The following is a 15192-nucleotide window of genomic DNA, read 5'->3' on the forward strand; positions in this document are numbered from 1 at the left end:
AACATTTGTTTTCCTCATTGCCAGGAATATTTACAAAAGTATTTCGCATTAAGTTTGAATGTGAGAAAATCTGGAAAGGTGTTTGTATCATTTTTAGATATTCAAGATCAGATTTGCTGTAGAAGATATATATAAAGAAGAAGTGGAAAATATATTTTCTGTCTGTATACTACAGAACAATAATGAATAGTCTGGAGATGTTAAAAGAAAGAGAAAAGTTATCAGACCAATGTGATATCTGTAAAAAGACTTATTCTAGTAAGGGAAATCTCACTGTTCACAAATTCATTCATGCAGGGGGGAAACAATATCATTGTGATATCTGCGGTAAATCATTCTCTCAAAAAAGTCACCTTACTCATCACAAATACAATCATACTGGAGAGAAACCATATCAGTGTGATATCTGTGGTAAATCATTCTCTCAAAGGAATGCCCTTTCTTATCAAAAAATTCTTTCATACTGGAGAGAAACCAAATCAATGTTGTATTTGCGGTAAATCATTCTCGCATAGAAGTTCCCTTGATTCTCACAAACACATTCATACAGGAGAGAAACCACATCAGTGTGATGTTTGTGGTAAATCATTCTCTCAAAAAAGTAGCCTTAATTCTCACAAATACATTCATACAGGTGAGAAACCGTATCAGTGTGATATCTGTGATAAATCCTTTTCATTAAAAAGTTATTTAACTACTCACAAATCCATTCATACAGGAGAGAAACCATATCGATGTGATATTTGTGGTAAATCATTCACTCAGAAATATTGCCTCACTCATCACAAATACACTCATACTGGAGAGAAACCATATCAATGTGATATTTGTGGTAAATCATTCTCTCAAAAGACTGCCCTTTCTTATCACAAAGTCGTTCATACTGGAGAGAAACCATATCACTGTGATATCTGTGGTAAATCATTCCCTAAAAAATATAACCTTACTAAACACAAAGCCATTCATACAGGAGAGAAACCACATCACTGCGATATTTGTGGTAAATCATTCTCTCAAAAAGGTTACCTTGATTCTCACAAATCAGTTCATACAGGTGAGAAACCATATCAGTGCTATATCTGTGGTAAATCATTCTCTCAGAAGAGGTACTTAAATAGACACAAATGCATTAATACAGGGGACAAACCATAGCACTGTAGTATCTGCAGTAAATTATTCCATTTAAGAAACTATTTAATTAATTACAAGTCTGCTCATACTGGAGAGAAACTATGTGACTGTGATGTCTGCAGCAAATCATTCTCTCAGGAATATGCTGTATATACTTATAAACGTATTCATACAGGAGAGAAACTCTATTGGTGTGATATCTGAGGTAAATCATTCTCTGTGGAACAATATTGAACTCATCACAAATACATTCATACAGGAGAGAAATCATATCACTGTGACATCTGGGACAAGTCATTCTTTCATAGAGAGAAATAATAAACTAAACACAAACATATTCATACAGGAGAAGATTCTGATGACTGTGTAATCTGTGCTAAATCATTCTCTCAATAATCTACCTTAACTAAACATATACTTATTCATATTGATCAATAACAATATCAATGATAAAACAGATGTCCTGCTGAATAAAATACAGCAAATGTATTACTTTTTACAAAATAAATTCATTTTTCACATTTTCCTCATTTGCATCAACTCACTAATTACGATTTGTGTTTTTTATTCAAACAATATTGATTATATTAATTTGCTCTGTTTTCTTGTGGATATATTATTTTGACACAAATGTATTACACTCCAGTTCCCAGCCATGATCAGTTATCCTCTGCTGGACACACTCAGGGATCCCAGGATCTGCACCCTTTGTGCTACTGCCCACATATTCTGGCACTAGCTGGAGGCTTATTGCTGTTTGTCACAGTTTTGGGTGTAGAGTGGGAAATATTTTTCAAAAGCCTAATGCCCCACTCTACCTATGGTTCAAGCACATCCCCGCTCAACCCATGCAAGTGATTATCATCATACTTATTTTTTGCTAAATCCTTCTGTAGAGCAGGTTTTCATGGTCTTGTTCTTACCAGACACCAAGCAGGGATTTATGATGGGCATCTGGTTAGAATGGCACCTGTTGTGATGAGAGTTACCATGTCCCCTTGTGAGAGATAGATTGGTTCGAGTAAAGTATAAATAGTAACGATCTGAGTGGGTTTGCGGTTCAGAGTCAAGTGAAGTCGGAAGGTGTCGCTTGGTTTACTTCCTAAGGAATATTGAATGTTGGTTCGTAAAAGATTTGTTAGTTCATTAGATTGTTGTTACAATTTTCTGGTTATCTTATTTATTGTACGGAACAATTATGTTACAACATCTGGGGATGAGGGTTTCGAAGCTCTTGCAGGTCAGTTAACAAAGTTTTGTGATACAAAATTGTTAAATCATGGAAGACTAATTAGCTTCTTTAAAACTGTTGCAAAATCAACGACAAAGGCAGCAACAACAACAATTATTGGAGCTTTATTCAAAGAAGTCCAAAAATGAGGGAAGTACATTCTCGCCAGACGACGTTTTGGACTCTATGAATTCAGTTATAACCCAGAGGACGGTATAACTGTTGCATTGTACTACAGCAGGTAATTTTTAAGGATGATTGTAAGACATGGTCAGACAGAAAAAGTATGGTTATTATGACATAAATGAGCCCCATCTGAGTATGAACATTATTTTAATTTCATATTACCCGAAAAAACTCAATGAAATTTGTTTTAAAGAAACAATAGAATTACTGTCTAACATATTCGGTGATAAAACTTCTCTAACACTTGGATGGTGTTTTGGAATATAATGAAAAAAGAGGATGGTGATTTTATCACATACACAGGAACAATTAGAATGTATGATTATTTTTAAACTCAAAGAATTTACACCTGAGATATTCAGGTGTCTTATTTTGGTAAAAGGCCTTACAACAACTGAATATACAGAAATTCATACTGCAGAACTAAATTCTGAAGATCAACCTAGAGGGCTCTCAACAGAAACAAAATTCGACTCCCAAATGAGAAAATTTGTACACGTAAAAATGATTGGAATACATATTAAACTTCAGTTCGATACTGGAAGTGATATTTCAATAATAAATATGGATGAAGACCCCCTTCGGTCATGAGTGACCATGGGTTTGCACCTAGAAAGTTACCCTCCCAGGCACAAGTCTGGGCAAGGTTGTTTATGGAAGGCCAGCAGCCGCCCATGCATACCGGCCTCCCCTCTCCACGCCACCAGTGTTGTCCAAGGGAAAGACAAAGGTCGATATAGCTTAGCACCAGTGACGTCGCAACTCATTTCTACAGCTGAGTGAACTGGAGCAACGTGAAATAAAGTGTCTTGCTCAAGAACACAACATGCAGCCCGGTCCGGAAGAAAATAGGGGAACCTATCTATTTGACAGTGGCCATGCTGGAGCAGTGCCTTTAGTCGAGCAAATAGACCCAGGACTTATTCTATTGGTCTCTTTTGTCGAACCGCTAAGTGACGGGGATATAAGCACCTCAGCATCGGTTGTCAAGCAATGCTAGGGGGACAAACACAGACACACAAACATACATATATACGATGGGCTTCTTTCAGTTTCCGTCTACCAAATCCACTCACAAGGCTTTGGTTGGCCCGAGGCTATAGTAGAAGACACTCGTCCAAAGTGCTACACAGTGAGACTGAACCTGGGACCATGTGGTTGGTAAGCAAGCTACTTACCACACAGCCACTCCTACGCCTATATGTACACATTACACAAGATATTGTTTGCTTATTTCTCTGTTGTCTGTATTAAAGAAATATTTTCAAATTATTTCACTTTAATAGAATTTATTATTTCTTTAGCTTGTATTAAATAATTTTGACCTCATAACCCATTAAAATAATTGCATTATCTTTTTAACTTATCTCTCTGCTTTTATATATTATGTTGGGTGTGTAGGCATGTATAAATATATATATAGAGAGAGATTTTAAAAGTGTCCCATATATATGGTTTTCTAATTTGGCAACCCTATCCAAACGTGTCCCTTATGAGCCTATACAATTGATGATACAGCATAGAATTCACACTTGATCAATGTTTGATAAAAGTTACACATTTCTCCAAACTGATCTACAATAAATGTTTGTTTTGAAGTTATATAATTTGTTGATATTATTTAATATACAAAATACTTGGTGTTAGATGCTAAGATACAGTGATGAGAGATAAACGAAGGGATAAGTTTGTTCATTAAATGCTAATGATGGTGGTTATCTAGTGAATATGCGATGGAGCCATTGAGTAGATGGTAACCATGTGAGAGAAGGAGTGTGAAGGAAGTATATTTCCCAGTCACTGATGAAATGTTAAAATAAGACAATGGTAGGAAATTCTCAAGAGAGCTGAACAGCGGAAGGTCTTTGGAGAGGAAACCCTACTCAGGCAAGATCCAGAGGTAATGCGTTGACATATAAGGTTAATTGAAGGAAAAGCTTGTAACATCAGATGAACATATTTTGCAACCACGTCTCAAAGCAAAATAAGGCGAACACATGCAATTGCGGGTGTGTATGTGCGTGACCTGAGTCAATGCATGTCTAGGAGTCAGAAGTCAATGCAAGGGTGGCACAAAATTAGAATGTTCTGCTTTATATTAGGGATAAACCAGAAGTCCCTGACTGCTATGTCATCTGGAAGTTTATAGGAAGCTTCTAAAATATTCAAGAAGGTCGAGGGAGATTACTCTCTTTAAATCCCATTTTCATTTTGCTTTCCTGTCTGACCGCCAGGGATCACTCAGGTTTTAGTTATACAAGGTGGTGAGCTGGCAGAAACGTTAGCACGCTGGGCGAAATGCGTTGCCGTATTTCGTCTGCCATGATCTTCTGAGTTCAAATTCCACCGAGGTCGACTTTGCCTTTCATCGTTTCGGGGTCGATATAACGGACTTAACCCGTGCGTCTGTCCTTGTTTGTCCTCTCTGTGTTTAGCCCCTTGTGGGTAATAAAGAAATAAGTTATACAAGATTCCCTTGATTGTGTCGAGAATGATGAAAATTTGTGTGGGCCTCTGACCAGGTATTGCCCTGAGTTTTGCAAAATCTGATGCAGATTCTCCGCTAAACTTTCTATTATGCTCAATGTGACAATCACACGCTACACACCTTCCTTCCAAGCATTGCTGCAAACAGCAGAAGAGAGCTAGAATCTTAACACTTAGTGTGAATGCACAGCAGAGTTTAGAGTCAATATTTCCCGAGTGGCTTCACTCTGTGTATCTTAGCTCCGTTGCTATAGCAACAGTCTGCATGTATGTACGTACGTATGTATATATGTATACCATTGTTCAGTTTTATTTCAAAATTACTTGCCAATACAGAAAGAGCCAATTTCTAACCTAAATCCAAGGATCCTTCATTGGAATTTCACCATCAAAAACAGAGTATGTAGGTCTTTTCAGTTTGAACAGTAGTTTCTAAAAAAAATTTCCACGTAACTAAACACTTTTAAACTTCGTATACTGGTAGAATGTGTTTATAAAGCATCTTCTTCTCTTGGCTTTATTGAGAAAATTCTACGGTTTGTAAGATATTTGTTGTTTTTTTTCTGCAATTTCAACCAATCATTGACGTCTATTGAGGTGAAATCATTCTGTGCCATATGAATATGTCCCTTGTTTAAGAAACAGATTGGGTTTATTTACATTTGTGAAGAAAAAAAGATACCCTTTCCTCCACCCCTAAATCTAAAAGAGATTGAAATGCAATGGATCGATACTAGGGTCATAATAATGGGTGACAATTTCATATGACACCGCCAGAAAAACTGCTGTTCAAACCGAGAAGATCCAGTACATTTCTAAATATCTCATAGAGATTTATGCAGTAGTGGTACGATAAAGATACCCTTCCCCCACCCCTAACCCTAAAATAGATTGAAATGCAAAGATCGATACTAGGGTTATAATTATGGGTGACATTTTCATTTGACACCACTAGAAAAAAATCCCATTTTCTGTAGTGGTGTCGTATGAAATTGTCACCCACAATTATAACCTTAGTATCGATCTTTGCATTTCAATCTATTTTAGGGTTAGGGGTGGGGGAAGGGTATTTTTTTTTCTTTGCAAATGTAAATAAACCCAATCTGTTTCTTAAACAAGGGACATATTCATACAGCACGGTATGTTTTGACTCCAAATAGACATATTTCATTGGTTAAAATTGTCGAAATCCTTGATTTTAAAGTGGAAATATGTTACAAACTATAGAACTTTCTCAATAAAGCCAAGAAAAAATGATGTTTTATAAACACATTCTACCAGTATACGATGTTTAAAAGTGTTTAGTTAACTATAAATTGTGTTGACATATGCCATTCAAAAGGAAAAGATCAGCGCAAACTTGTACAAAGTACAGATGGCTGCATGTTAATATGTCTTAGGAAAAACAGCCTTCTCTCATATTCAATAAGCTTGGTGGCACCCTGGTAGTAAATATCATTGTGGAAAACGTAAAACCACCTATAATTGTAATATATATATTAATTACCAGAGTGACCCACGACCTGACTGTTTATCGACGCCGGTTACTATTTAAGAAAAGTGGTCCCACTGCGCACTATCGCGCTAGCTAGTTGTGACTAGTCGATCCTACGACTACCTAGCGCGAGTGCATGTATGCAAATTAATAGATGCACGCATGCGCAAAACATGTACTGTACATCCTCAAGTATAATCCGCATTTTCCCCCCAAATTTAAAGGTCAAAATCCCAGGTGCGGATTATATACGAGGTAAAAAATGAAAAATATTCTGTAAGCAATGTCCGAGTCTCTCTTTGCTGTCCAGCAATGTTTATTCAGATGCATTTTGTGATGTCGGGCGTGAAAATACCTTAAGCTAAGCCTGAAAGCAATGAAGTCATAAAAGAATCATCCATAACTTGCAGTAAGCAACATTTATTAAACGTTATTACTGTTCTTTCTTTATTTTCTGCAAACAAAATGCACAAAAAAGCTACACGTTTGCATTATGTTATATATACAATAATAAGAAAGGAGGTTACCATATACATTTTCACAAACCAAGGATGTTATATAGACCTCCTTGACTCAGGTTAGAGAAGGGGTGCATATTATACACAAGGTTTAAGTTTTTCAGAGGTACAGCCCCCTAAAAATTCCCCTGAGTATTATGCTCAAGGGCGGACTATACTCGAGGATTTATGGTATGTATTTAAAGGCTGTATATCAAATAATTTTTTTTTTTTAAACAAGGTAAATAATTTTTTCACACAAAGTAAATAATTATCAACTAATTAGAGAGAGAGTCAGTTTAGATGAGATGCAGTTTGGGTTCATGCCAGGGAAAAGCACCACTGATGCTATATATTTCTGGTAAGACAGATGCAGGAGAAATACCTGATCTTTTTCTTTTGAACGGCAGTTTTCAACACAATTTCTAGTTAACTAAACACTTTTAAACTTCGTATACTGGTAGAATGTGTCAAAATAAAACCTTTTTTTCTCTTGGCTTTCTTGAGAAAATTGTAATTTGTTTGTTTAACGAAGTTCAATTTTTCGAATTTTAACCAATCAATGGCCTCTATTGAGATAAAATCATTTGCTGCGTCTAAAACTGAGACAACATCACCCTAACCCAAACCCTAAATTTTAGCATTTCGTTTTTTTTCTCAATTGTTTAATTAATTTAAGGATAACAATTAAGAAAAAAAACGAAACGCTAAAACAAAAGCAAAAATTCAACAAAAACAAAATGGTTAGGGTTAGGTGTGGGGGAAGAGTATCTTCTTTTCTTCGCAAATGTAAATGAACCCACTCTGTTTCTTAAACGAAGACACATTCATACAGCACAGAATGTTTTGACTCCAAATGGACGTATTTCATTGGTTAAAATTGCCAAAATCCTCGATTTTAAAGTGGAAATATGTTACAAACTATAGAACTTTCTCAATAAATCCAAGAAAAAATGATGTTTTATAAACACATTCTACGAGTATACGAAGTTTAAAAGTGTTTAGTTAACTATAAATTGTGTTGACATCTGCCGTTCAAAAGGAAAAGATCCGTGCAAACTTGTACGAAGTACAGACGTCTGCGTGTTAATATACATCTCAGGAAAAACAGCCTTCTCTGATATTCAATAAGCTTGGTGGCACCCTGGTAGTACATATCATTGTGGAAAACGTAAAACCACCTATAATTGTTATATATATATTAATTACTAGAGTGACCAACGACTTGACTGGTTACAGACACCGGGTACTATTTAAGAAAAGTGGTCCCGCTGCGCTCCATCGCGCATCCGCGCTAGCTAGTTGTGACTAGTCGATCCTACAACTACCTAGCGTAAGTGCGCGTATGCAAATTAATAGATGCGCAAAACATGTACTGTAAATCCTCGAGTATAATCCACATTTTTTCCCCCAAAATTTAAAGGTCAAAATCCTAGGTGCATATTGTACACGAGGTTAAAAATGAAAATTATTTTCTAAGCAATGTCTGAGTCTCTATTTGCTGTCCGGCAATGTTTATTCAGACGCATTTTGTGATGTCGGGCGTGAAAATACTTTAAGCTAAGCCTGAAAGCAATGAAGTCATAAAAGAATCATCCATAACTTGCAACATTTATTAAACACTAGCAGAGATACCCGGATTTGCCCGGTTACATTCTATAGAAGAATTAGACTTTTCTGTTATATATATATATATATGGATACACACAAATATATGTATATTAATATAAATACATGAAAGTACATGAAGTTTGTTAAAAAAAAGGGGATCATGTATATACCGCCTGGCTTTTGAGATTATAACACCTCGTTGTAAACAATGTTCCTTGTTTTTCCTTGTGGAGCATATACAAAAAGGGTTCTTTTGGTTCCTACTCTTGAGCAGCCAACATACAGTTGCCTATGCGAGAAGCAGGGCTCTTCCAAGAGAAGACCAGCTACAGAGAGGGTTTGACCCCGAGATTTGTTAATGGACATGGCAAAGCTGACACGAAGGGGGAATTGCAGTCTTCTGAATGTAAATGGAATTTCTGCTCCTGATGGAGTAAGAGAAAATCTTGGAATAAAGACGTCATCACCTTTTCCACATCCAAAAAGAATGATCGCCTCGATAACCTGTGATATCATTTTCTTTATCACCAGTCATGTTCCATTGCAAAGTCTTGGTGGTAATATGTGTGGAGGTAGTCGAGGAGGCTCCAGTGAATTGAGAAATTCAGGAGGACAGTTCACAACTTCATTTATATCTGGAATTGTATCAACAGACTTGTAAGTGTGTATAGTGCCGGGAAGAGAATGCATTAGCTGTTGATTAATTTTGTTAACAGTGACATTTTTTGGAGCTAATATTGCTCTTTCACACTGCCAATTGTGATTTTGGTAGTTTTGTGTGAAGTTGGGAAAGACTTTGTTTTTGAGGTCATCTATAGAATTAACAACAGAGGAAAATGACCACACTTCCATTTGTCCTGCACCATCGAAAGGCATCTTGCCTTCACCAAGTGTCAAAATGTCCTGTGCAAACTTTGTGGACATTTTGTCGCCGTGTAGCTGAGCTCTCATGTTAGTGGTGAGACTAAAGATTGTAACATGATGCCACAGGGTAGAGGACTTTAGGCATGCTTGAACTTCATCAGCTCTAGTGCTTTTCGGAAGGACAGGAAGAGTTTGCCTGAAATCACCTGACAACAGAAGCGTTACACCTCCCATTGGAGCCTGACAGTCTCGGATGTCTTTCAGGGCTCTATCTAATGCTTCCAAAGCTCCCTTGTGAGCCATAGTGCACTCATCCCAGACAATTACATAACACATTTTAAGTACTTGTCCCTGATCTGAGCTTTTGTTGATGTTTCATGAAGGCATTTCGGATGCTGCTAAATTGAGAGGGAGTTTAAAAGTTGAGTGTGCTGTCCTGCCTCCGGGTAACAAAGTAGCTGCAATGCCAGAGGAGGCTACAGCTACTGCAATGTCCTGATGCTACCTAACTTCTGCAAGGAGAAGCTTTGTAATAAATGTTTTTCCTGTCCCTCCAGGAGCATCGAGGAAGAAGATTCGTCCCTCGCGTTGGCGTACACTGTTAAGAATAGTTCTGTAGGCCTGCAGCTGGTCCGGAAGTAATTTAGGCTCATTTTCAACAATGTACTTTGAAAGCGCTTGAGTGTCGTAGGTTGTTTCACGAATGACAGCAGTAGGAAGGCTATTTGACCCTTACCTGAATGCTTGTGGCAGACCATACGTCGACAATACATTTCCACCCAGTTTAGCAATTCTGTCTTCAATGTCAATGAGTGTTTTGTTATAGATTTCATTGCTGATATCCCTCCATGTCAGGATAGAGCAGTTGAGCTTGGCGCTGAAGGGGACAATGTTTTTGAGATTCCGGTTCGAATGTAAGGCAAGTTTGAAAGTGTTCCCAACAGTTATTAGTTGTAGTGGTAGAGTGTTTATGCCGAATATGTACGTATGCACGTATATATATGTATGTATGCCTGTATATTTGTACAAAATCCACTGAGAAGGCTTTTGTTGATCTGAAGCTACAGCAGAAGACACATGCCAAGTCACCACACAGTGGGACTGAACCCAGGACCATGTGTTTGGAACGTAGTTTGTTACCACACAGCCACACCTGCCCCTATGTATGTGTGTGTGTGTGCGCGCGTATGTGTAGATATATTATGCACGTATATATGTGTACATATTACATGTACATCTATATATATACATCTACACATAAAATACAAAATACAAAGTTATATCTTGATATCGCTAGTGATAACAATACTCAAAAATATATAACAGACTGGAATTGTAGGCCTATCTCTTGCAATTTCGATCAATTGGATCTTGTCCTCCCTCATGTATAGAAGTGTACGGCTGCAGTGAAATTCATTTTTGGACTTTCTTCTATCGAAGGCATTTTAACAAAAATGCTTCCGTAAAGAAGGTGAAAATATTGTCAATTTCCCCAAACAGGGACACAATTCAATTTTTAAACAATAACCAAAGCACCTTCTCCGAGAGGGGGAGGGTTACGGTTTACAATTATTTAACAAATGCAACACAACAACATTTCCCTGACGAGGAACCAACAAACGTGATTGCAATAGTCAAACAGTAATAATAACAACAAACCTTTTTAATTTATCCCCATTTATGTGAAACCACTTATTCAAGTTCAAGTCATTGATGCAATTTTATACGAATTGCTAATACACACACACACACATAATAAGGGTGAAAAATTGAATTTTAATTTGATTAATTTCAATTGAAAACCAGTGGTGTAGCATATAAGACCATAGCGGATCTTCCTCTAGCAAAAACGATGACCACTATTGATGGCACATCCCTGTTATATAATACTTTCACTTAAATAGTTTCACACTTGCAAAGAGAAAGTAGGAGAAAGTGTGGTGGTAATAGCAGAAGTAAACCACTTGAAATGAGAGAGGCAACTCGTAAAATATTGAGTTTTCTCGAATTTTTGCTTAATTGGGGGTCAAATTAAAAAAATTTTACATGCCATGACCCAATCGAATCTACTTGGGAAAATCACAGGTAAATTCCAATTGAAGAAATTACATATTGTAGAATTGTATTAAAAAGAAACATGGGAACAGGCAGAGAAAATCTGCCTTTTATCATAAGAGATTATTACTGTTATTTCTTTATTTTCTGATAGGATGTTGTCTCAGTTTTAGACACAGCAAATGATTTTAGCTCAATAGAGAGCATAGGATTGGTTAAAATTCGAAAAATTAAACTACATTAAACAAACAAATAACAATTTTCTCAAGAAAGCCAAGAGAAAAAAATGTTTTATTTTGATACATTCTACCAGTATACGAAGTTTGAAAGTGTTTAGTTAACTAGGAATTTTGTTGAAAACTGCCATTCAAAAGGAAAAGATCCGGCTTAGAGTGATTTACTGCAGATATTACAGTTCTATGGTTTCTCTCCTGTACGAATGTTTTTATGAGAGGTTAAAGAGCGCAAGCAAGACAATGATTTACCACAAATATCACACTCATAAAGTTTCTCTCCTGTATGAATGGATTTGTGATAAGTAAGGCTATGCTTATGGGAGAATGATTTACCACAAATACAACATTGATATGGTTTCTCTCCTGTATGAATGGATTTGTGAGAAGTAAGGTGAATTTTCTGAGAGAATGATTTACCACAAATATCGCATTGATATGGTTTCTCTCCAGTATGAATGGATTTGTGATAAGTAAGTCTATGCTTATGGGAGAATGATTTACCACAAATACGACATTGATATGGTTTCTCTCCAGTATGAATGGATCTGTGACAAGTAAGGTGAATTTTCTGAGCGAATGATTTACCACAAATATCACAGCAATATGATCTTTCTCCTGTATGAATGTATTTGTGAGAAGTCAGGTGAATTTTTTGAGAGAATGATTTACCACAAATATCACAGCAATATGGTCTTTCTCCTGTATGAATGTATTTGTGAGAAGTCAAGTGAATTTTCTGAGAGAATGATTTACCACAGATATCACAGTGATAAGGTTTCTCTCCTGTATGAGTGGATTTGTGAGAAGCAAGGTTACTTTTCCGAGAGAATGATTTACCACAAATATCACACTGATATGGTTTCTCTCCTGTATGAGTGGATTTGTGTCTAGTCAGGTTACATTTCTGAGAGAATGATTTACCACAAATATCACAGTGATATGGTTTCTCTCCTGTATGAATGTATTTGTGAGAAGAAAGGTGACATTTATCAGAGAATGAATTTCCACAGATATCACATTGATATGGTTTCTCACCTGTGTGAATGGATTTGTGTCTAGTAAGGTGAATTTCCTGAGAGAATGATTTACCACAAATATCACAGTGATATGGTTTCCTATCTGCATGAATGAATTTGTGAACAGTGAGATTTCCCTGATTAGAAAAAGTCATTTTACAGATATCACATTGATGTGATAATTTTCTGTTTCTTTTGTCATCTCTTGAGGATTCATTATTGTTCTATAGTATACAAACACAAAATATAATTTTGCTTCCTTTTTTTATATATTTCTATTGCTTATATTTCCAGCAGTTCCGATCTTCATCAATTTCTGAAGATGATACAAACACCTTTGCAGATATCTCCCGCTCCAAACAGAATGTGAAAGACTTTAGCAAATATTCCAGGCAATGATGGAAACAAATGTTGCCATCAATTCAGAAGAAATATTTCACAGTTTTCCACCATAGACAAATCGTATAAAAAGAGTTATGTCAAATATTTATAACATCTTCCATTAGATGATCAATATTCATGAAGTATCACTAACATTTCACCTCCTGAAATGACACAGAAACAGAAGAAGATATAGGAAAGACTTAAAAAGCAGAGATTCAACTATAAAAAAAATATAACTACATCTTCATAATGATAAACTGTGGATATAATCCTTTAATTTGTCTTTGAAATTTATTTATGGTAATTTATAATATGGTAACCCTTTTGTTACCATATTTCTGCTGAGATTCAGTGTGTTTCTTTCAATTATTTTAAATATAATAAAGAATTTAGTAAACTAACTTAGTTATCATTCAACTAGTGTTAGGAACATAAATTGTAACTAAGGTTTGGTGGAAGATTTTAATTCAAAACTTATGAAAACAAGACATTTTACCACAGAGCCAGAGCCCGTTTTGGCCGGGTTAGTAACAAGAGGGTGTGGTCTTTGAAATTTATTTTGTTATTAAAATTATATGATACAACCTTGTGTAATGTCTACATTTACACGGACTTCAGTTCCTCTTCCTTCAGATATTATGTAAAACATTATCCCTTTAGTGTTCAGATTATTCTGTTAAATGTAATTCTTTTTCACTCAAATTGTTTTGAATTAATCATGCAATATCTTATAGCTTTGAGGTTTCAATGATGTGATTGTTTATTTCTAGAATGTCAATGTAGGTTAGGTGTGAGAGGCCAGATACCACCAGTTTGAATATAAAACATGCAGAATATCTGGGCCTGATATGGCCGGTTTAAACAATAAAGGGTTCAACTATAGGATATTGGACAATAATATGATAAGTGAATACTGTTTAACCCTAGGTTATCCCTGACTGAGCAGATCTATTATTGAAATTAGGTAATGTTCATGATTGTTACAACTTCTGTAACAGATCAAACATAAACATAAACTACAATTTAGTGAACCAACCCATCATGACTTTTCCTCTCGTAACTTTATCAATAATAAAAACAAACTGCACTCACATATGTTGAAGGTGTGGTCACTAATTTAGAGAAAGTGTTCTGTGAATTGACGTATGAAGATTAGAGCCAGGACAGAATGGCGATCCTTCGGTATAGGTACACACGTGACTCTGTTTACGTTTCTGAAGATAACAAAAACACTTTTCTCTCCCCCCCCCCTACATATAAAGAAACACCTTTTTGAAATGTATCCAGTACTTCCGAAGTACACCGGTATTTATACCGTAAGATCGCCTTTCTTTTTAAAACAAAGTAAATAAAACACAAAAGCATAGGTACTACTAGCGAAGACTGGACCCGGTACGCGCTAGCTAGTCGTAAGTAGTCGTTCCTACAACGAAAATTTTAGGAAAAAAGTAAATAAGAAATAACTGCAAAATTTTACCGATGAGTGTGTTAAATTATACGGCACAAAAAGAAAATGACTCTCCCCAGACACAACAGAATATGCTTCAATACACGAATTCATATAAAGAATCTTGCAAACCAAATAGAATTAATATCTGTTTCTTTATTACCCACAAGGGGCGAAACACGGACGAAACAAACAAGGCCTGACAAACGGATTAAGTCGATTACATTGACTCCAGTGCGTAACTGGTACTTAATTTATCGACCCCGAAAGGATGAAAGGCAAAGTCGACCTTGGCGGAATTTGAACCCAGAACGTAACGGCGGACGAAATTAATATCGATGTCAGACTAGCAACATTGAATACTTTCATTATTGTCTGGAGTTTCGAATTTTCCAGGTTCTTCTGCTTTCACTAAAAATAAAATATGTACGATATCTTACCTGTTATGATAAATAAATCAGTGCTAAAAGTCAATTAACGCAAACCACACCAAAAAAGCCATTCAGCGGGAAACGTAATTTAAAGAAAGCTCAAAAATTAGACATGGAATGT

At 36.1% G+C, this 15192-nt stretch overlaps 1 protein-coding gene across 1 annotated transcript in view; it reads left to right on the forward strand.

The window, feature by feature from the left end:
• LOC118768135 (zinc finger protein 665-like) overlaps window positions 1-15192 on the forward strand; it is a 70566-nt gene that overhangs the window by 36651 nt on the left and 18723 nt on the right. The window lies entirely within an intron of this gene.

This window comes from Octopus sinensis, linkage group LG27, assembly GCF_006345805.1.
Source record: "Octopus sinensis linkage group LG27, ASM634580v1, whole genome shotgun sequence".
Classification (NCBI taxonomy): domain Eukaryota; kingdom Metazoa; phylum Mollusca; class Cephalopoda; order Octopoda; family Octopodidae; genus Octopus; species Octopus sinensis.